Source organism: Jaculus jaculus, chromosome 2 (genome assembly GCF_020740685.1).
Source record: "Jaculus jaculus isolate mJacJac1 chromosome 2, mJacJac1.mat.Y.cur, whole genome shotgun sequence".
NCBI lineage: Eukaryota > Metazoa > Chordata > Mammalia > Rodentia > Dipodidae > Jaculus > Jaculus jaculus.
Genome location: NC_059103.1, coordinates 38269955 through 38290762, shown reverse-complemented (window position 1 = coordinate 38290762; position 20808 = coordinate 38269955). Strand labels below are relative to the sequence as shown.

Genomic DNA, 20808 nt, shown 5'->3' with positions numbered 1-20808 from the left:
GTAGATAACTTTAGATTTGGGGAAGCAGTTCTATTTTGGCTGGAGTCCTTGGATTGGAGAGATATTTGAGAGTTGTTTACATCCACTAAGTAGCCTGTGGGGTAACTGCGAAAGCAACACTGAGCACAGCAACACCAACTCTGTCCACAGCTGGGATAAAAATATGCATAGATCTTTCTTTCTAAGCAGGGTGAAGGAGAAGAATGGAGGTATGGAGTGGCGGGGCTTTGGGCAAGCAGGATGTCAGGAAGGAGAATAGCTGTCTCACAGAGAAATTTGACTGCAAAGGAAGAAATTGTTCTGGAGGATAAAGTAGATCCTACAGCTAGGCTTGTGAACGAGAGAGAAAGTGGACTGTTCTTTAAGCTCTACATACCTAGCCCTCTCTGGAAATCTGGGACCTCTGTGGTATACAAGCTGAATGTTGATAGTGTGGGGTTCCAGAAAACCCACCAGACCTTCCTCTCACCACTTCAAATGTAGCCCAAGGCAGAGGCAAAGAACACCACCATTATGGACTTTTACATGGGCTTGAGAAGACCAGTGAAAATATAATGGCTCCATGTGCGAGAAAGTCTCTGAACCTAGGTGGGATGTCTTCTAATGGGATCTTAATACTTGTAGTTCCCTGCATTAATTAAGACTGCAAAGGATGGAGGAGCTAGAAAATAAATAGGAGCAGTCCCAATAATACCTGTTGGAGATACTTTTCCCTTTTAAAATGAACTCTCACTCTTACAGTTCAGAACTTGGGGCTCAGGAGACCTCTTGCCTCATGCCCAAGCTTGGGACCTGGTTTCCCTGCCAGGTTGAAGATTTGGGATAATCCAGGGCCGACGCAAGAATATGAAGGAGCATTTAGTCACCCCATGAGCAGGTTTAAGCTGCTTATCTATGTTAGAAAATAGGAATGTTCAATAGAAACAATTGTCTCTCTTTCAAGAAACTGTCAGTGGAAAAGCTTTTAAGAATAATTTCTTTGCAAAATGTATAATGCTCTTATGCAAAACTCCTCAATACTGCTGTTTAGTGGCTTCTTTCATTTGTATGAACTTCAGAATATGAAACAGTTCTTGTGTAGACTTAGAAAATAGTGTGCTTATCCCACTGTGCCTATGAGCTGCATGGTGGGAGCCTGAGCTGGGTGGTGGGGCTCCAGGCTGAGCAGGATCTGTGTGCACATGGACACTGAGATGAGGCCTCTGAACGTCCTGGCACTTGAGGGTTGAAAAGGATAGGTGGGCTAGTGAAGGCTTCCTCCTTTCATGGCCAGTTCCCTGATGGGATCATAGCTCACCCAGAAGAGACTACCTTGGACCTTCCCCTGGATATCATAGCTCTCCCATTTGTGGTTTGTGTTAGATACCTTTTCATGACCTGGACAAAACCCACTTTAAGGGAAGAGGGTTCATTTTGGCTGACAAGTTGAAGTGACAGTCCATCACGTTAGGGAAGGCATGACAAGAGGAGCTTGCAGCAGCAGGTCACATTCTGTCCACCATGAGAAAGCAGAGGGCAACAACTGTAATAAGTGCTACTACTCAGCTTGCTTTTTCCTTTTTATTAAGTCTAATACACCAGCCATGAAGCAGTGCCTCCCCACAGTTAGGGTAGGTCTTCTCATCTTCATTAAACTAATCTAGAATATCTGTTGGAGATATGCCAAGAAACTCGTTTCCATGGTGATTGTAATCCTTGTCAAGTTGAAAACCAGAGATTGATCCTCACAAGTCCACCTCTTGTCCATTTCACAATAAAACATAATATGTTTAAGCTATAACCTTTCACCCTTACCTTCAAGTTTCAGCCTCCTCAGTGGAGTGGCATGGGTTTCAGGGCAGAGTTGATACAGCTGTGTACCCTCAGCTTGCACCTTCAGAGAGCAGCTGAAGAGCCAGGTGCACATCAGTTACAATCTCTGCTGGTGGCCCATTGGATCAGAATGCCTTTGGCTTTACTACTTCCTGTTTGCAGTGTCAAACCTGTAAATTATAGTTTGTTGGAACTGAAGTAGTTTGGGGCAGAACACATGATCCTATTTCTTTGTGACACACTTCCAGTGGCACAAGCTATAATACTTAGTGGTGGGAGAGAGAGAGGGAGAGAGGTAGTGAAGCCATTTCTATCTTGGAGCAAGTCTTAAAAGGAGAAAGAGTACAGATTTTCTGTATCTGGCCAGCAAGTAAATTCTCAACAAATACCAGTTAAATCATCTTTACTTAGGAATAGTTTTAGCAGGTCATAGTATCTATCCATTAAAGTCCATTCCAAGTAGATTGGAAATTGACAGGGGTCCTGTTATAGTCAGCTCTGAGTTGCTGGGATGAACATCCAAACCAGGCACAGCTTATAGGTGGGAAGTATTTATTTCAAGCCTACAGATCCAGGGGGGATGTTTCATCAGTGGCAGTAGAAGCTGCTTCCATACATCCAAGCAGAGAAACAACCAAAAAAAGAAAGAAAAGAAAAGAAAGAAAGAAAGAATGCATGCACACACGCACAAAACTGGCAGCAAACAGCAGAAGCCCAGACAGATCTTAAGCCATTCAGCATACCTTCAGGCTAGAAATCAGATTCACTCTGAAACATACCTTATGGCTAGACCCCAGGATCCTCCTCCCCACCCTTGAGACACTCTTCCCGCCAGGCAGCTGGAGATCCAAGTTAATAAGCTTTAATCAAACACCTGAGTCTTTGGAGGTCACACATTCAGACCACCACAGGCCCGTATCTTCCCTTCATCCCAGAGCAGTAGCCCTCATTTTATTCCTTAATATCACAGGTCTTCATGTTCATGGAGGACCCTCCTGGGAAGGGAGAGAAGGAGAGTAGAAGAGAATGGGCAACGTCATGCAGCACCAACACACTAGGTAGTGTCTTCTGGGGTTTATCGAATAACCTAACAAAATTGGAAAAACTTTTCAAATTAGCATGCTCAAAGTCAGCCAGATTTTTCTCTGGCATGTAGAAGATAGGCTGAAAAGCCACCTATAGGAAGATGGAGGAAAGAAAAAAGCTTTTAATCAAAGCTGTCTGATGTGTCTAATTTCTGCAGAACTTTTAAGTCAAGGTATTTGTCTAAATCAGGACAAAGGGTCCATAATTTATTGTGCTTCCTGGATTGGCACACATGAGTGAAAGGAAGAACACTGTAATGAGTAGTTTAAAGAGTGATGGAAAAAAATGTGGCGGCAGAGGCCTCCAGGTGGTTAGCCTGGAATTTATCCTGTAACAGACCCTGCTGTGAGTTTCCTGAGACTCTGGGTACAGTTAAACACTTCCTGAGTCCCAGGTGGAGCAGAACTTCTGGTCAAGGTATCACCTACGCAGTCATGGGCTGAGGGAAATTACTGCTGCACAGAGGCTCCTGTAAAGTAAACCTGTGGACTTCACATGACGCAGTTCCCAGCTAGGAAGCCATCCAAATAATATTCTTCACACTAGAGCAGAGGCTGCAGATGGAACTGATCCGCTCCTACCACCAGTGCAGGGGGAACATTTAACACATGTTTGGGAGCATTTCTGCTTGTCCTGGTTAAAGGAGAAGGAGATGCTGCAGCAAGGGGTGGAGGCCATGGATGCTATTAAACACCCTAGGGTGGTGCACAGGACAGTCATAAACAGCAAAAGATTAATTAATCCAAACTTCACTGGCACTGAATTGAAAAGCACTGTACCAGTAGGTGTTTCTTAGAAGAAAGACATGCATTCAATAGACCTGGGACAAATGAGTGGCCACGGTCAAAACTCTGCTTTTCAGAGGCCCCAGGAGCACTTTTGAACCCAGCTGTGCTACAAAAATGCAGTAATAGAATAAGTCCTGCTTCTCATTTACCTTGCAAGGAAGAACAAAGGGCACCGGCCCAGGCTGGCTCTCCCTTTTTCCCCAGGAAAGAGGAAGTGACCCCTGTTCTCAGGTCTGAAGGTCCAAACGCCCAGAACTCAATGCACAGAGCTAGGGAAGGTCACCTTTGTCTCCTTACTCCTCCCTGGAAGGAAGGAAAAGAATGGAGAGCAAGTCTGTTTTGATTATAATTGTGCTCAAAACTAAAAGCCCAGGACTTGATAAATTAGGGCACTGATTACATACGTGGTGATTTAGTAGATAACAGGATGCCCTGCTGAGCTTGAAGAGTTGTTAGACACTTCTTACTCCAGAATTTGAGTGGCTGGTGGCCGGGAAGGAGGGCAGTGTCTATCGAAAGGAACAGGGTCAGGTTCCTACTTCTTACCTGTTTAGATCTTGGTTGGATCAGTACTCCTCATGTCATTCAGTGTGACCCAATGATTCATCAAAATTATGTAACATTAAGGGGCTAGGAAGATGGCTTAGAGGGTAAAGTGCTTGCTGTATAAGCATAAGGGCCCAGATTTGAACCCCAGAGCCCACATAAAATACCGTTTGTGGTGGTGCATGCCTGTAGTGCCAGGGCTAGGCAAGCAGAGACAGGAAATACCTGGGTTTACTGGCCAGCTATTCTTGACTAATTGGCGAGTTTTAGGTTCAACAAGAGACCCTGTCTCCAAGTAAACGATTCTGTCTACATCCTAAGGTGGAGAGTCATTGAGGAAGCCACCTGTTGCAGTCAGTTACTTGGACAAATATCTGCCTGTACAGTTTATGGAAGGAAAGGGTTTATTTCAGGCTTTCAAAATCCAGGGAAATGTCCATCAGTGGCAGATGAAGCTGCTTACTTCCATGGATCTGAAAGGCCCAAGAATTCAGAAGCCCAGAAATACTATCACGCTCCAAAGGGAGCTTAAGCGGGCCCCTGCATACCTCAAACTCCAGGCTTTACTCTTTGTTGGAAGCAAGTAAAGAATCCTTCTTCTCATTATATCAGAGCCCGCTCCTAATATAAAACTAGGTAAAAAGGGCATGAGATAGCCCTCAAGGATGGGAAATGAGTAATGAAGTGAACCACTTATTTGGTTTCTGTAAATAGCCTGCACCATAAGCCTTAGTAGCCCGCACGATAAGCCGTAGCAGCCTGCCTCAGACCACCAAGGTCATAGGAGACTGATACCACACTCTGCTACCCCCACCCAAGGACCTGCACAAATGCTGAGCACCAAGGTCATAGGAGACTGATTGGTCCACGAGGGGCTTGAACAAATTAAACTAATTGGTTTAGAAACTATGGAGTGGCACAAGCTGACTGGCTCGCACCCCGCGGGCTCCTGATGTTAAAAAATGATTGGTCTAATGCACAAGCTTTGTTAGAAACCCTATAAAAACTGTCCCATTCCTGCATTTGGGGCTCTGCAGTCCTCTACCCCTGTGCGGTGTACGACTGTGGGCCCCAGCGCACTTGGAATAAAATTCTCTTGCAGTTTGCATCAAGACTGCTTCTCCTGAGTGATTTGGGGTGTCGCCATATGTGGGCAGAGCGTGGGGTCCCCATCTTGGGGTTCCTTCAGATCCAAACACAGAGAAATGCAGTGAGCAAACTCCAACACCAGCAAGCACCAACCATCAGAGCTCAAGTGCTCTGAATATACCTTGTAGGTCTGGATTCATCTGCCCCCAAACACACATTAGGGCTGGATCTGCCCATCAGTGACACATTCCCTAAGTAGGGATCTTCCTTCTGGGGCCTTAAGTAGGAAGTTCAATTTTAATAAAATACCTGAGTCTATAAGGGGCCTACATTCAAACTATCAAATTCAAACTACCATAACACCTGACTTCAGCTCTGGTCTGCACATGTACCTGCTGGGCTCCTTCCCACTCAGGTAGTGCCCAGGAAATAACCAGGCCTGCTGGTTCCTCCCTAAGGGTTGAGGGAGGATGATGAGCTGTCGGTGGACCCAGAAACCTCTCCTGGCCACCGGAGAAAAACCACATTGAGTAGGGAGTCTTTTCCAAGCAGGCACTCACTCTATTGTTACAGGCGGTGTTTATATAATGTTGAGAACAAGGCGGAGACTTTAGGGTGGGGTGAGATGTAAGGGCCAATAGCATACCACGACCTCTGAGATGATTGGTTCTAAGCGCCCACCAGCGGGGACTCTAACTTCCTGTGTGGAAGTGGCAGGCCAGAGGCCATTTGGCCCCCTGCTGAGTCATAGCTGGACAGAGGCAGTTAGGCTCAGGAAGTTCCACTAGGCCTCAAGTCCAGGCCTCTCAAGGCCCAACATGTACCTACCTCATGTATGTGTACCCTCACATGCATGTGCCCACACACATATGAACGTACATGTACATATGCACACGTATGTCAAACACACATATGTCCAAAACATATGCATTCTTTCAGTATGTTATAGCAATCTGTTTCAGGACCTCCTTCATCTTGATTCAAGATTGGATTTACACAGGGAACTTGCACCAGCCTCCCCAAGTTTCTTACTGCCTAAGGCAGCACTCACATCCTGCAGCTCCTTGCTTGCTACCATAAGCGTTTTGCTGACAATTATATAATGCACCTTAAACTTGCTCTCCTCATATAGGTCACTTACAAGGCACTTTTCTGGGGCACCACTATCCTACTGGGGTTTGAATACTGATAGGTCCTCTTGGCTCATCATAGAAAACTATAAAATGCACATAGTCTAAAAATTGTTATCACAAGAAACAAGGAGTGTAAAACTTTAAGAAAACCCTAATATACAACTTACTAGATGATAAGGTGGGAAGCAAAAGCCTTTTATTAAAATTGATGACCCTTCCCCATAAGACACTATATTTTTGAACAGCTTGTATAATGTTGTATTTATACAACTTTGTGGGTACATGTATACTATAAAACTAGGCCTACTAACAGTGACAGTGATCAAAACAGAGGAATGGGCAGGCAGCATGTTGGTATAAGAGTGGTTTGGATATGAACATGTCAGAGCAGGGCAGATGACTTCTTTGGGAGTTGATGCAAGAAAATTGTAATAGTGACTGGGAGGGGAATGGAGAACTGGGAGTCAGCAAGCAGAAAGAGATTTTGCCCTTTATACTATTTTTGTTAAATATGATTTTTTAAAGATTATATGTGGTTGTGAGGAGGAGAAAGAAAGGGAAGAAGGAAGAAAAGAAGGGAAAGGAGAAAAATACAGATAGCAAGACTAGAGGACAGTTAGTGAGTATGAGGTTCTTAAGAAGATAGTCTAGCATTGGACCTGGGTCGGAAGCCTGTACCTGCAGGCAGGCCTGAGCTCCAGCTCCCACCCACACGCACAGGGGCAAGTGCACATGCATGCATGCACATGCACACACGCCTACACACAATGTTCAAGTCTGCTGTGCTGCTTCATGGGGCAAAGATTGTGTTATTCCTGATGCCAACCCAAGGAGCTCAGGAGAGGTTTTTTTCTTCTTCTTCTGGCTTAAGTGTTCCATATCTGTATCCAAATTCTTCATGGGGACCTCCATCACTTGGTCAATTTGAACATGATGGGTAATTTCTTTGGCTCTCTTCCCATACAAGAGAAATTTCCTGTCTTCTTGATTCTGGTACTCTCTGACTGTGCTTTTTCTCTTATTTCATGGATTGCATATACTGGATGGTGGAGTGAGCATTTTTTAAGGTAGAGGGGAGATTGAAAGAAATGAACTTGAACCCTCAGCCATATATAACTTAAAGAAGGAAGTTACCTCAGATCAAGTGCCCTGAACAACATACAAACTAGCTGAATATCAGAGCTGGTGCTCCTAAGCCTTAGCCAGTGCTATCTCCACATTATCAAATGCTGATATCATGGGACATGTCATGCTATATCAAAATGAAGGAAGACTAGGGAATGTTGGTGAGGTAATTACCGAGGAATGGTATTTACAAATAGTAGCAGCATTGAATTATTGACAAGATTTTCTTGAGAAGGCTATTAACCTGGCATTAGATAACTCCATTTAAGGAATGGTTTCTATATATCCAATTGATTGGTACTTTGGTTTTTAATATTCTTAAGTCTGCTCCTAATTCTTTAACACATTTACTCCTAGCACAAAGCTCGATGCATGGTGGAAAATGCAGCCTCATGCTGAGTTAATGCATTTCCTGGTTGCTTGCACACAGGAGGAAGACATCCTTGCTTTGCTATACAACCCAGCTGAATTTACTTTGAAGAATCTGAATGAAAAGTAGTGTTAACAGACAGGATAAAGGCATTCACGAAGGTCATGGAACTCATTTTTGATGTGTGTGCAATGATGGGGGTTGTTGGAGGAGGGAATTAGAATTGATTTCATGCTTGCTGGCCCTCACTGGGTGATGGTCTCCCCACATGAGGTGTAACATGGCCTGTTTGGGGAAAGAGTGTAGCTTTGTGGAGGTGGGTGGATAGAGAGCAGTGCTATGTGTTCTAAAGCAGCTTGTGGGAGAAAAGACCTTCAGCTGTGTTGTGGTTTGATTCAGGTGTCCCCCATAAACCTAGGTGTTGTGAATGCTAGCTCCCCAGCTGATGGATATTTGGGAATTAATGCCTCCTGGAAGGAGTGTATTGTTGGGGGCGGGCTTAAGGGCTTTATAGCCAGTTTCCCCATGCCAGTGTTTGGCACACCCTCCTGTTGCTGTGGTCCACCTTCTGTTGGCCAGGGGGTGATGTCCACCCTCTGCTCATGCCATCGTTTTCCCCTGCCATCGTGAAGCTTCCCCTCGAGCCTATAAGCCAAAATAAATCTCTTTTTCCCAGAAGCTACTCTTGGTTGGGTGATTTCTACCAGCAATGGGACTCAGACTGCAACAAGCTGGGACCAGAAACAGTCCAGGATTCAAGAGTATTGCTGGAAGGCATGAAAATTGGCAAACAGAGCAGGCATGTGTTGCAAAAACATGGACCTAGATACAATGAGAGCCTCTCCAGAGCAGCTGAAGCAAACACACTATTCCTTGGCTGAGGGTCTGCAGCTATTATTACAGTTACAGCAGAGTATGAAGGCTGAACCTGAGTTTCTCAGCCATCAAGATACAGGTATGCCACTCACTTGACTCACTGAGAATTTTAGAAGACATTGCAGTTCCTGCTCCAGGGAAATCTAATCAGGGAACCCAGAAAACTTTCTTCCTCTTCTGTGTCCTCTTGAAGGACTCTATGAACCAAGGCCCAGTTTACCTGGTCTAGCCTTCAGTTTACAAATGAAGATACTAAGGTTCAAAGGAAGGATCATAATGTCCCAAAGGTTACAAAACTCTCAAAGGGTGGCAACTGTACTCAAAACCCAAGTCCTATTCTTTGAAACCGCATGAGCATGCCAGCATAACAATGACCCCATCATAGCCTTCACAGGGTTCAAGGTGAGCATTTAAACCATTGTACCATCAGTGTTAAGCTGCAAAGGGTGATCACCAGGGCAGAATGACCAATCAGCCATGGTTTCCTTGGGCCATTTCACTTGCTTTTTCTTCTTTCTTGGAGTTGAGTTTTCTGTTGGTTCCTCCTATGTCATGCTCTCTACTATCTGAGCACCTGGAGACAACATCCACTTGACTGTCTTACAAGCCACAATACAACATCTTCCTCTATAAGTTGGGCCATGGACTAGAAATTTCATTTCTCCCTAGCAGAGTAACTCTTCACTTCATGGTTGGGTGGATTCTGGGATGTGAGCATTTCAGCAAGTCATGGGGATAATTTGCATCATACCCCACTAGAGTTAAGCCTATCCACCCATATGTTATGCACCATATACCATATACTATATTATACGTTTACATGCTAGACAATATGCTAGCCATATGCCAGCCTCCTGTCTATACTGCTGGGGTTCCCTTTCTAATCAGCCTGATTTTGTCCATCAGAAGAGCCAGGAATGAAAAGGCAGTAACTTGACCAAAGTGATCAACTTCAGGAAGACACATCTGAGGCAGGGAAAAGAGGGTAATTGGCCCTAGATTCCTTTCATATCCATTGGCTCAATGACATCTCCCAGTTATTTCTACCTCCTTCTTATTTGCATACAACTGATATGTGAGGAGTCTTCCTTGTGAGGGCTTCTTGGGGTGCCACATATACATTGCTTCATTCATGTTTGGAGTATAGGAATGCATTATTTATTTTGGGTCTCTATGACCAAAATACCTGACAGAAACAACTGAAGGGAGGAAAGGTTTTCTTGGCTCACCATTCTGGAGAGATTTTCATCCATCAAACAGGAAAGGTGACAGGAGTGAGTGTTGGCAGCTTTTCATATTCTGGTGGCCAGAAAACAGAATAGCTGGAGCCAGAGGTGAATTTAAGCATCAATGGCCCAGTCCAGTGACTCAATACCATAAGACAAACCTCACCACTTAAAACTCCACAGGCTTCTAACATGGTACTACAATTAGGGCAACATAAACATAAGCCTATGGGAGACATTTCAGATTGAAACGATAATTGGGACCTATCCCCCATCTTGCAGGTTCAGAATGACAGACACTGTTCACAGCTGAACTTGATGTCTACTTGGCCTCATATGAAAACATTCTGACTTCCTAAGTCAACGGTTGGGCCTTCATCTCTTTTTGATTCTTTTTTTTGTTTTGTTTTTTTTTTTTCTTTATCTTCTTGATTCTTATATGATATTCTTTTTGTTTTTAATCATTAACTGGGACATTGATTTCTTTCTTGGGTGAGTTACATAACCTTTTGTATTTTGAAGGAAAACTTGGGTAAGGAAGAGACCAGCTAGTTTTAGTGTGGAACAATATTGATGGTTAGTATTAGCTGTGGAGTCATCATCATTTTGCTTGACCTCCTAGAAGTTATTAGGGTGATGGGGATGAGTGGGTTCAACAGAAAAAGTGTTCTGTAGCTGTTCATCATCATTCTCATCTATGGGGAAGAAACTGGTCTAGGGAAATATTCATGGTGGCAAGTTGCTGTGTCAGCCTGATGTAGATGGCTGGAGCTGATGACATTCAACTAGTAGAATGGCCCTGCATCTTTCTTCACATGCATGGCCCCACTACAGGGCCTGAGTCCAACAGGAGAAACTAGACCAGAACTGAAGCCTGTGCAAACAACACAGGCTGCGAATCCAGGAATTCTTCCCAATCATTGGTATGTCCCTCTGGGATACCTGTTAGAACTGTGATCTTTCCATCTCACATTCTAGGCTTTTTTTTTTTTTTTTTAATCACAGACTTAAAAAAATATTTGAGATAGTATTTACTTCTCCATTTAGTGTTCTCCATGTTAAACATTTTCTCAACATTCTAGACCCGATCTGTCTGCTCTTACTCAAGCACTAGGATCAATAATTTTGTTTCTGCTGGGGTTTGCCTTTGACTAGGGTTTGAAAAATTCCAGTTGCATGATTCTCTTGACACCAGCTTTGACAAAGATAGTCAGTGGTACAGAACACATGGTTCTCATGTTGAGACAATAGGTATTGGGAACTTAGGGGTGGCTGTCATTCTACTTGGAGACCTGTGACAAATTTGAGGGTTTCCCAAATCTCTTTAAAAGCTCTCTTTAGAAAAGTTTTTTTTTTTAAAGAATTTCCTATTTTTTAATGACTGACTAGGACCTAGGTCCATTCTAGCCTTAGTTCTTACTCAGGAGAAAGATAAAGAAAATTTACAGGGTTTGAAAGTAGGCAGTAAAAACAGTCAGCTCTCAGCATTTAAATCCCATGGAAATGAGGGACCTTCCAGTCTTTCCCTGGATACTTTTTCCCTGGAAGGATGCGAACACAACTCTATTCACCCCAGATAGGGCACAGGCCACAGACCAAAGTATAACTGGACCAAAACCAATTTTTAACCAATGAGTTTACTGGTGTTACTTACAAATCATGGTGAGGGGTTGCTTGTAGGAGCATGGGTGACTCAAAGGCATCACTGAAATTCCCACCTCAGCATAGGTGACACCTCACAAAACCGTGTTTATGGAGTACACTGCACCGGTAGGTATCTCTGCAGGTTAGAGAGTTTCTGGCATGCTACATACAACTTGTAGACAGATGAATGGGAGAGACTCCTCTAAACAGTTGTTTGGGAAGGGGTATTGCAACCTTTCCCAGACTTGTTGACTTCCTGAGTCTCCTGAACATTTTCCCCTCCCCCACTACCCTGCGCCCAGTGGATAATCTTTCAATTGCTACACAACAGTGGTCAAAGTTGGCCTCTTAACAGTTGTTGACTATACCTACAATTAAATAATAAATATACAATTACCAGGAACCTGTGCCACACACAGGTGTAGATGGACCTGTTAATTCTTAGTTATAGGGTCTTGAACATTACAGATCTTGACACCTAGATTATAGGTCCAGGAAGAAAAGTCATCAGTTGAAGAAAATTATTGTCATGTCAGAGTGACTCTTAGATTTTCTCTTCATAGTCCAGTTCTTACTTTTGCTGGTGACAGAGGAGGGGTCATCTCAGCCCTTGCTGGAGCCTCTACTTCTACCTTTTACCTGCTTACTCTAAGTCACTTTGTTCCTATCTATTTTGGGTTGTATCTCAGTCCAACCTGAGCTCTGCCAAGCAGCCATCACTCTCCATTTGTGTTTGACACAAGGCATGTGCAGCAAACATTGGAAGTTCTCAGTTGTTGATTCAAAAGGGATGGTAGCATGTGCCTGAGTTCTGTGCATGTGCAATTTGTGGATTGAAGAAAGGAGGAGGGTGCTCCTTCTGAGGGTCCTTCTTTGGGTCTACTTTAGGCACAATATCCAGTCACAAGGGCTATACCAAGGAAATCAATCTTTCTGCTCCTCAGTGGCCCTTTCCAGCCTGCTTCTGAACTCATTCCTGTCTCCCATGCCAATAACTGAGATAAAAGCATGCTGAAGAGTGTGAGGCTGTCAGGGATAGTTACATTTTAGCATCCTCTCACAGAAGGGCCCACATTTTCTTTCCCTATAATGGGTCTGGCAGTAAATATTTCAGGCTTTGTGAAACATATCATTTCTGTTATGTCTGCCAACTCTGCTACTGTTGTACAGTGCATATATAGACAATACCCAGTGAGTATGTGTGATCATGTTCCAAAAAATGTTATTTACTTGTGCAGGAATGTGGATTTCATGTCATTTCCACACATCCTAAAATGTTATTTATCTTTATTAAGCAATGATTTTTTAAGATGGAAAGACTACTACACTCTCAGAGCCTACAAAAGTAGTTGGTGAATAAATTTTGTGTGTGTTCTCTGATATTAAGAAATTCTGGTGTAATAGTTCAGTGGCAAGCTGAATCAAGTAACTCAAGAGATAATGTCCAATGTTTAGAAAAATGTGAATATTTTAAATTAATTGTTTTAAAATATTTTTCTTTATTTATTTGTGAGCAGAGAGAGAGTATGGGTGCACTAGGGCTTCTAGCCACTGCAAACAAACTCCAGATACACGTGCCACTTTGTGCATCTGCATGTGATGGCAGAATTGAACCCAGATTTTCAGGCTTTGCAAGCAAATGCTTCCAACCTCTGAGCCAGTTTCTCCAGCCCATAAGTTCTATCTGTGCCTTTTTAACTGCTCAGCCATCTCCACAGCCCATGAAAAATGCAAATATTTTTAAGCACAGCCTATTTTTATTTGATGACATTGTGTCATTTTTGCATTTGATGTATGTGAAATTTCATGTTGCTTTCATCTTGAAAAACATGCCAATCTAAAATTAAACCAACTTTTTGTAAAAACAAAACAAAACAAAACAAAACAAAACAGGAAATGACACAGGGCATATAAAAATGTTTACATCTCCCTCCCTTATAAAAGCACATGTCATCATTTGAAGCTTTTGTGAGCAATGTAGATGTTTCAGGAATGTTTAAAAGTCTTCACTTAGGTGCTGGAGAGATGGCTTAGCAGTTAAGCACTTGCCTGTGAAGCCTAAGGACCCTGGTTCGAGGCTCCATTCCCCAGAACCCACGTTAGCCAGATGCACAAGAGGGCACATGCGTCTGGAGTTTGTTTGCAGTGGCTGGAGGCCCTGGCACGCCCATCCTCTCTCTCCCCCCTCCTCTTTCTCTCTCTGTCACTCTCGAATGAATAAATAAAAATAAACAAAAATTAAAGAAAAGAAATTTGAGCGGTGGGAGAGATGGCTCAGAGGTTATCATTTGGTTTGGGAAGCCTAAGGACCCAAGTTTGATTTCCAAGTACCCACATTAAGCCAGATGTAGAATGTTAGCTCATGCATCTGGAGTTTGTTTGCCTGTACTCTCCCACTCTCATATACACATACATTCTCTCAAATAAATGAATAAAATATTACTAAAAAAAGAAATTTTATTTAGCCAACATAGAAAAAACTGACAGTGTCTGGGCACTATCCTCATCCTGATAGCTCCTGCCTTTCTGGAACTTTCTCCTTCCTGAAATGATAGGAGCTAGAGCTGTTTCTACTGATGATGGTTGGTTAGTTCTATGTAAATTTCTTCCAGTTCCTTAGAGAATGTGTGGACTTTGTGGAATTATTTTATGGGATAAAAAGAACAGTTCCACAAGTCATCCAGCAATAGACTGCAGTCATTTTTCATTCATATCATGATAAAATACAACACATTTAGCAACTTAAAATGATGTCAACTTATTCTCTTACAGTTTTGCAAGTCAGTCAGACATCTATCTTTCTCAGCTGGTTTCCTTGCTCTGCTTTTCACCAGGCTAAGATGAAGGTGAGCTCTAGCCCTCAGAGCTGAAAATGGTTCACAGTATCTTTTCCACAGACTGGCTTTGCCTTCTTCTTTGCTGTGTCTCTGTGGCCCTGCTTAGCATTCTCTGCTTCTCAGACGTTACCCAATCTTCAAGGCCACAACTTTAGTTTTCTGAGCAAACATACTCATAATATAGCCCTGGGCTCCAGGACTGAGATGTGGACACCCCTGGGGGCCATTGTACAGCCAACCACAGTACACTTTGGAAACCAAAGCCAGTGGACAGAGATGCCTCATTTGCCAAATTGCTTCTTTCCTTAATCTGCAAGACCTTGACCGTGGGATCATTGCTTTAGCGCATCATCCTAGTAGTGCCATGAAGTGCTCTTGAATACTTGTGAGGAATAAATAATTTAAAATATGCGAAGTACTCATCTCATGGAATATTAGTTATTTTATTAGTATATGCTTTCTTTTCCAAAGTGGCCAAACCTGTCAGGTTGGCCTGACTTCCTAGGAATTGAACCTAGGGCCTTGTATATGCTGGTAAGTGCTCTACCACTGAGATATGTCTAGAACATCTTGCATTTCTCCCACCTTAGCCTCTCAAGTCCCTGGGACTACAGATCTGTGCCACCAGACCTGGCTCCAAATATTTTGAAGTTGACCTAACTATACACTTCTCAATGAGGTGAAGGACAAATCTCCACTGTTGTTTATTGTGATGGACAGCCTTGGTCCATGGCCCCTGCACAAGGATGGGCCTGGTGTGTACATGTGGCTCATGTGGGATGGTCACATTGGCTCCTGAAAGATGGATCTGAAACTTAAGAAGGATTATTGATGCAGGGTTTTAAGGAAAATTATATCTATCTGAGCTTCTGAATGCTAAGAAAGAGGATCAAGGGTAATTTTCAAACTGAAAAGGAATTTTCATAATCCACTTAGGGAAAAAGTTCTATGTTCTCTTGAATATTGTAGTCATTTTAAGATGAATTACTAGCTTTTACATCTCAGGTTGATGGTACCTATTCCATTTTTATTGGCTTGATTTAATATTCCATCTTAAGCACATTTCCAATAAGAAATTACAAAAGAGTTATTACTTGGGGAGAGATTTTGAGGCTTTGAAAGGGCATGCTTGCATGCAGTATGACAATGGGTTTCTTTTTTGATGCTCTTTGAGAGGCATGTGGGATTTTGAGAGTCTTCTTTTTCCATTTTGCACTGGGTAGAAATTTGGGAAAATAGGTCTCCACAGAGTTCCTTGAGCATCTTGTTCCCCAGGGACTCTCATTTCATTGATGTACCTCAAATGCAATGCTGAGACTTCATATTTATGTACTACACCTTAGGAGGAAGCATATACTATATATTTCCAATACTTTTTGGACAGTCATGTATGTAACAGTGCTTAATAAGTGGTTAGGTCTGAATAAAAGGGAAAGTGTGATTCTACAATCCTATACAAGACTGTAGCCATGGTCTGTGGATTGGATTTCATACTTTGGGTTTTCACTTACTAGCAGAATGAACTCCATCCCAGTGTTCTGATCATTTATGTGTTCATGTTGGTCTTCTGGGGGAAGATTAAGGAAACTACACCATAGTGGAACTCATTACCTGGCATGAAACTAGCCTCAAGTTACAAAACATTTTAAAGTTCCCCTCCCCACATTTATAAAACTTGGGAAAAGTATTTTCATTTCCTTCCAATTTTTATCATTTCTAGGGGAGTAATTTTAGATTCTGTCAAGAGTTTGAAGTTTTAATTCCTCAGCTTTCAAAACAAATAACAAGTGTTCTTTATATCATGCAATGCTAGTCTTGGAAAGGCTATTTAAGATTGCTATGAGCTCTCCTATTAATGCAGAAATGCGGTCTGGCTTTACTTTGTAAGTGGAAAGATGGGCCTGAACCTTAAGAGGCTGGATAAGTAGAGAATTTGGAAATGGAAACTGAGTATATCCTGGTAGAAACAGGAAGGTGATGGTCATGAAGGTGTGCAGGAATGAGTTTATAAAGTATATTGAAAATTACTAGGCATGCTTTAGAAATGACAAGACAAATCATATCAGTGAGCCATGAAGGCAGAAAACAAAAACCTATAATATGCCAGACCCCTAGTTTGCTTGAGTTAATGATAATTACATCATACCTTTGATATAGGTCCATTTTAGAGAAAAGAAGATAGTTTACAAATGCTGTCTCACTATGGATCGCAAGGGCAGACTGCTGTCCCATCTACTGCTTTGGGAAGGCTCATGAAGGGAACAGTTCAGTGATGATAAGAAGATGAGGATGGGGCCGTTCTGTAAACACTTGAGGCTAGGATCAGGAACCTTGGTGCATCTTAGAGGCAATGGAAACACACTGCAGGCTTTCAGTCTGGAGGTGGGGTTAGGAAGTTCAGAATATTGCAAAAGGATGAGCTAGGAAGCTTTCATCTGACACTGGGGATGGCTCCACTTGTATTTGACATGCAAGGCTCCACTGTAGTTCCTGCCTCTCCTCACATGTTTGTCAGGCTGTGCACTTTCTCCTTAGTGCAGGGTAGGTGTTGTCCTCTTACTGCTGGCAGCAGGCAGAATAGAGCAGGCCATGGTGACACTTCTGAGCAACATAGAACAATTAGAACAATTGTGCCCAAAATAGCATTATAAGCATTCATTCCGACTTTTGTCCCCTCTCTTCCCATTCTAGTTTTATCCCTGCAAGTCATGTGTGAACTTCAGGGCTAGAAGTGTTTGAGCTACATTAATTTCCTCACTGGTGAGGAGTGAAGGTGAATCATTGGCATTGTAACATTGTGGCCTATAATACATTTAATATGAAATGGACTTAGGAGACAGGACCTGATGACTGTTTATTGCCTTGAAAATTAACACCTCCCTCCAACATGGTGTCTATACTTAATAAGTGCTTTACCTCATCATTTGTCTTTCAGCAGCCCCTATTACCCTCATTGTGCCATCCTCACAGCTGCCTGCCTAATTAGCATGGACATACTTGGCTTCACTCCCCCTGCCTTTTTCGCAATAGGAGTCTGTTGAGTTAGTTGCAGATCCCCTGGCCTTGGCCGCTGAACTACCAAGGTGACCCTCAGGTACATACTAAATAGGTCCAAGTTGTTGACAGTGTGCCTGTCTGTCCAGTGCCTTCCTGCTGACCCTGGGCTGCCTCGAGATGCCAAACACAGCTCCCAGAGGGAGTTACCAAATTCTGGCCTGCCTTCTCCTGTGTCAACCTCCAAGTCTTATTTTTTTCTTCCTATAGCTTTAGGGCCTTGCTTTCAGCTAGGTGACCATAAGAGGCAATAAATTAACAAAAAAATAATATCTACTAATCAGGAAGTATGTTAATGTATTGATCTTCCATGGTAACAAACACAATATAGGAACCTTCTTCCAGCTCTCATCCTTACACAGCATTCAGAGCTGTAAGGAATTAAGCAGGCCACTGGAGCTCAAACCCCAGAGGTCCTGTCTCAGTAAATCTTGAATGCTGTTAATAAATGACTACACACACACACACACACACACACACACACACACACACACAATCAGAATAAAGCTTCAGCTGATTTTCACACATCACTCTGTGTAAGAAATATTCTTGTGAGGAGACTACATAGTGAGCTCCAAGATGCTACCTCAAAAACCAAACCAACCAACCAAAAAAAAAAAAAAAAAAAAGAATTGCTTTTTTGTTTGTTTGTTTGTTTTTCATGGTAAGGTCTTTCTGTAGCCCAGGCTGACCTGGAATTGACTATGTTGTGTTAGGATGGCCTCGAATTTACAGTGATCCTCTTACCTCTGCCTCCTGAGTGCGGATATTAAAGGTGTGCCCCACCACGCCTAGCTAGGGTCGCTTTTCAATACATGGGGAGCAAATCTCATGCTGCGAATGCTTTTCTAACCCTGCTGGCAGGTGAGAAAGTACAGGAAGACTATGATAGACCTGCTGGTGCATGGCCTGTATGACCCTGTGAGTTCTGACGTCGTCCACCAGAGCATGAAGACACTGACCATCGTGCCAGGCAAGACCCAGGGCAAAGGCTTGGGCTCCTTCTTCCCTGACGTCACTCTGCAGACCCGGACTGTACTGGATGATGAGAATGAGAGTGTGAGATACTTGGCTCTCTTTCTGTTTGGAGAATTGGCCGCCTTTGCTGGGTAAAAATGGAAGAAGATTTTCACTGTTCGGGTTAAGCAGACATGGGATTCCCTCCTGACCCATTTACAGGAGAGAAACCTCCAGGTCATTGAGGCTTGCAAAACAACTGTCCTAGCCTGTTCTCTTTATGTGGAAGTGAGGAAGGGATACAGCTTCCAGAGTGAAGAAGATCAAAGGAACCCCAGACTCTCCACACAGCTGAGCTACTATCATTCAGAGCTCTTCAGTTCCTCTATACAAATAAAATTCTGTAAACACAGAGGGGTGGAAAATGGCCCCATGTGCGTTCACCTGGCCCAGCACATCACCTTCCCTCCATTCTGTCTCGGAAGCCTCTTCTACATGCCTCTGGGGATTGATTGTAATAGAAAACAGGACATCTGGAAGGCAACTGAGGACAGAAATAATACCATGGACTTGTATACCTCTACCCAAAGTGAAATTCTAAATTGCTTTTGTGTTTTCTGCCCAGCATTTGGTGAGAAGTGTGTTACTTCCGAGTCATTGAAAGCGTGTACAAATCCCGAGCTGGCTTCTCAGCTCCTTCTGGAGATTGTCTCTGTCAGTTGTCTTCATCTCTAGTATTGAACCTCTCAGGCTTAGGAGAATAATTGTTGCCTCAGCATTTTTTTTAAAAAACATATTTGCTATTGATAATGTGCTCTTTGCTATTGGTGCCTTTTCTTGGCAATTCACTTAAAGTTGGCCCAGATACCCAGAATGTGGCTTGCAGGGGTATCATTCATTTCTCACAATCTTAAAAAGTCACTGATTTCAATACTATCTGTAAGAGGAAGAAGAAATAGTGTTGACCATCCTCAGACTGATGCTAACTTGTGGAATAAAACAGTAAACAACCTTTAAAAATGAAGAAATACTCTTGTGAGAGTTATGTGGTAGCCACTGCACACGTGTGGCCACTTAAATGAAGTAAAAGAAAATCCAACTGGTAATTCAGTTCCCCACCCATTGTTTCCCTTTTCCTGTTTTACAATTTCTCTTCTTTCCCTTTCTCCCTCTTTCTACTTCCCTTTCTCTCTTTCTTTCTTTTCAACAAACACCTTGCCAATATTTTTTTGTTTGTGTTTTAAGGTAGTATCTCACTTTAGCCCAGTCTGACCTGAAATTCATTATGTAGTCTCAGGCAGGCCTCAAACTCATAGTGATCCTCTTACTTTTGCCTCCCATGTGCTAGGAATAAAGGTATGCACCACCATACTCAGCACAAATTTTTATAAAAAAGAAACTTGTAGAGATCCTTAGTTTTTTGGGGTGGTGTGGGTGAGGCATACTCTACCAGGTTATAGGCCAGGCTTCCATACTATCATTTTCACATGCTCACAAGCACACCTGTCTTGTGGCTAGCTTATCCATTAGCACAATATAGCATACTTCTGCCACCACAAAAAGTCTACTGAGCAGTCATGTTATGAAGCATAGATCTAATCTTGACTGTTGTTTATTTTAAGTGAGCAATGGCAAGTTGGAAAGCAGCATGGGATAAGTAAGGCATAGGGAAGGAGGTCTTAGGGCTGGCCTTCCTTGGTGGAAAATATATATTAGTGTATGGTTATTTCTCTGGCATTCAAAGTATCAATCCATCTTGGTTAGATTAGGACCTCTAATATGCCTGTGTTTTCATCAGAAATGAAGCAGTTGGTGTGAAGGCCATTTTACAGTGACCCTTTAGTTCTTTTTTGTTCCCATTGTTTTGAGGTAGGCTGACCATGAACTTTCAATCCTTCTACCTCAGCCTCTCGCCATGTGTGCCACCATGCCTGGCGTCTACTTGTCATGAAATTTACATTCTGAGCTGGGCAAGGTGGTGCACACCATTAATCCCAGCACTCATGAGGCAGAGGTAGGAGGATCACAGCAAGTTCAAGGCCACCCTGACACTGCTTAGTGAACACCAGATCACCCTGGGCTAGAGAGAGACTCTACCTTGAAAAACCAAAACAAACAAACAAGCAAACAAACAAACAGACAAGCAAAAAGACACCCATTCTGTTGCTCACATTTTTGGCTTATAGAGTAGCTTCAGATCCATTGGTTTATACGATGCTGATGGTGATGGTAGCAAGAGGCAGGAGAGGCAGTGTTTCCATCTGA

The 20808-nt window shown here is 42.9% G+C and overlaps 1 pseudogene; it reads left to right on the top strand.

Annotated features, from left to right (window-relative positions):
• The window catches only part of LOC101613193, a 54503-nt pseudogene extending 35553 nt beyond the window's left edge, over positions 1 to 18950 (top strand).
• The last annotated feature ends 1858 nt before the right edge of the window (positions 18951 to 20808 follow it).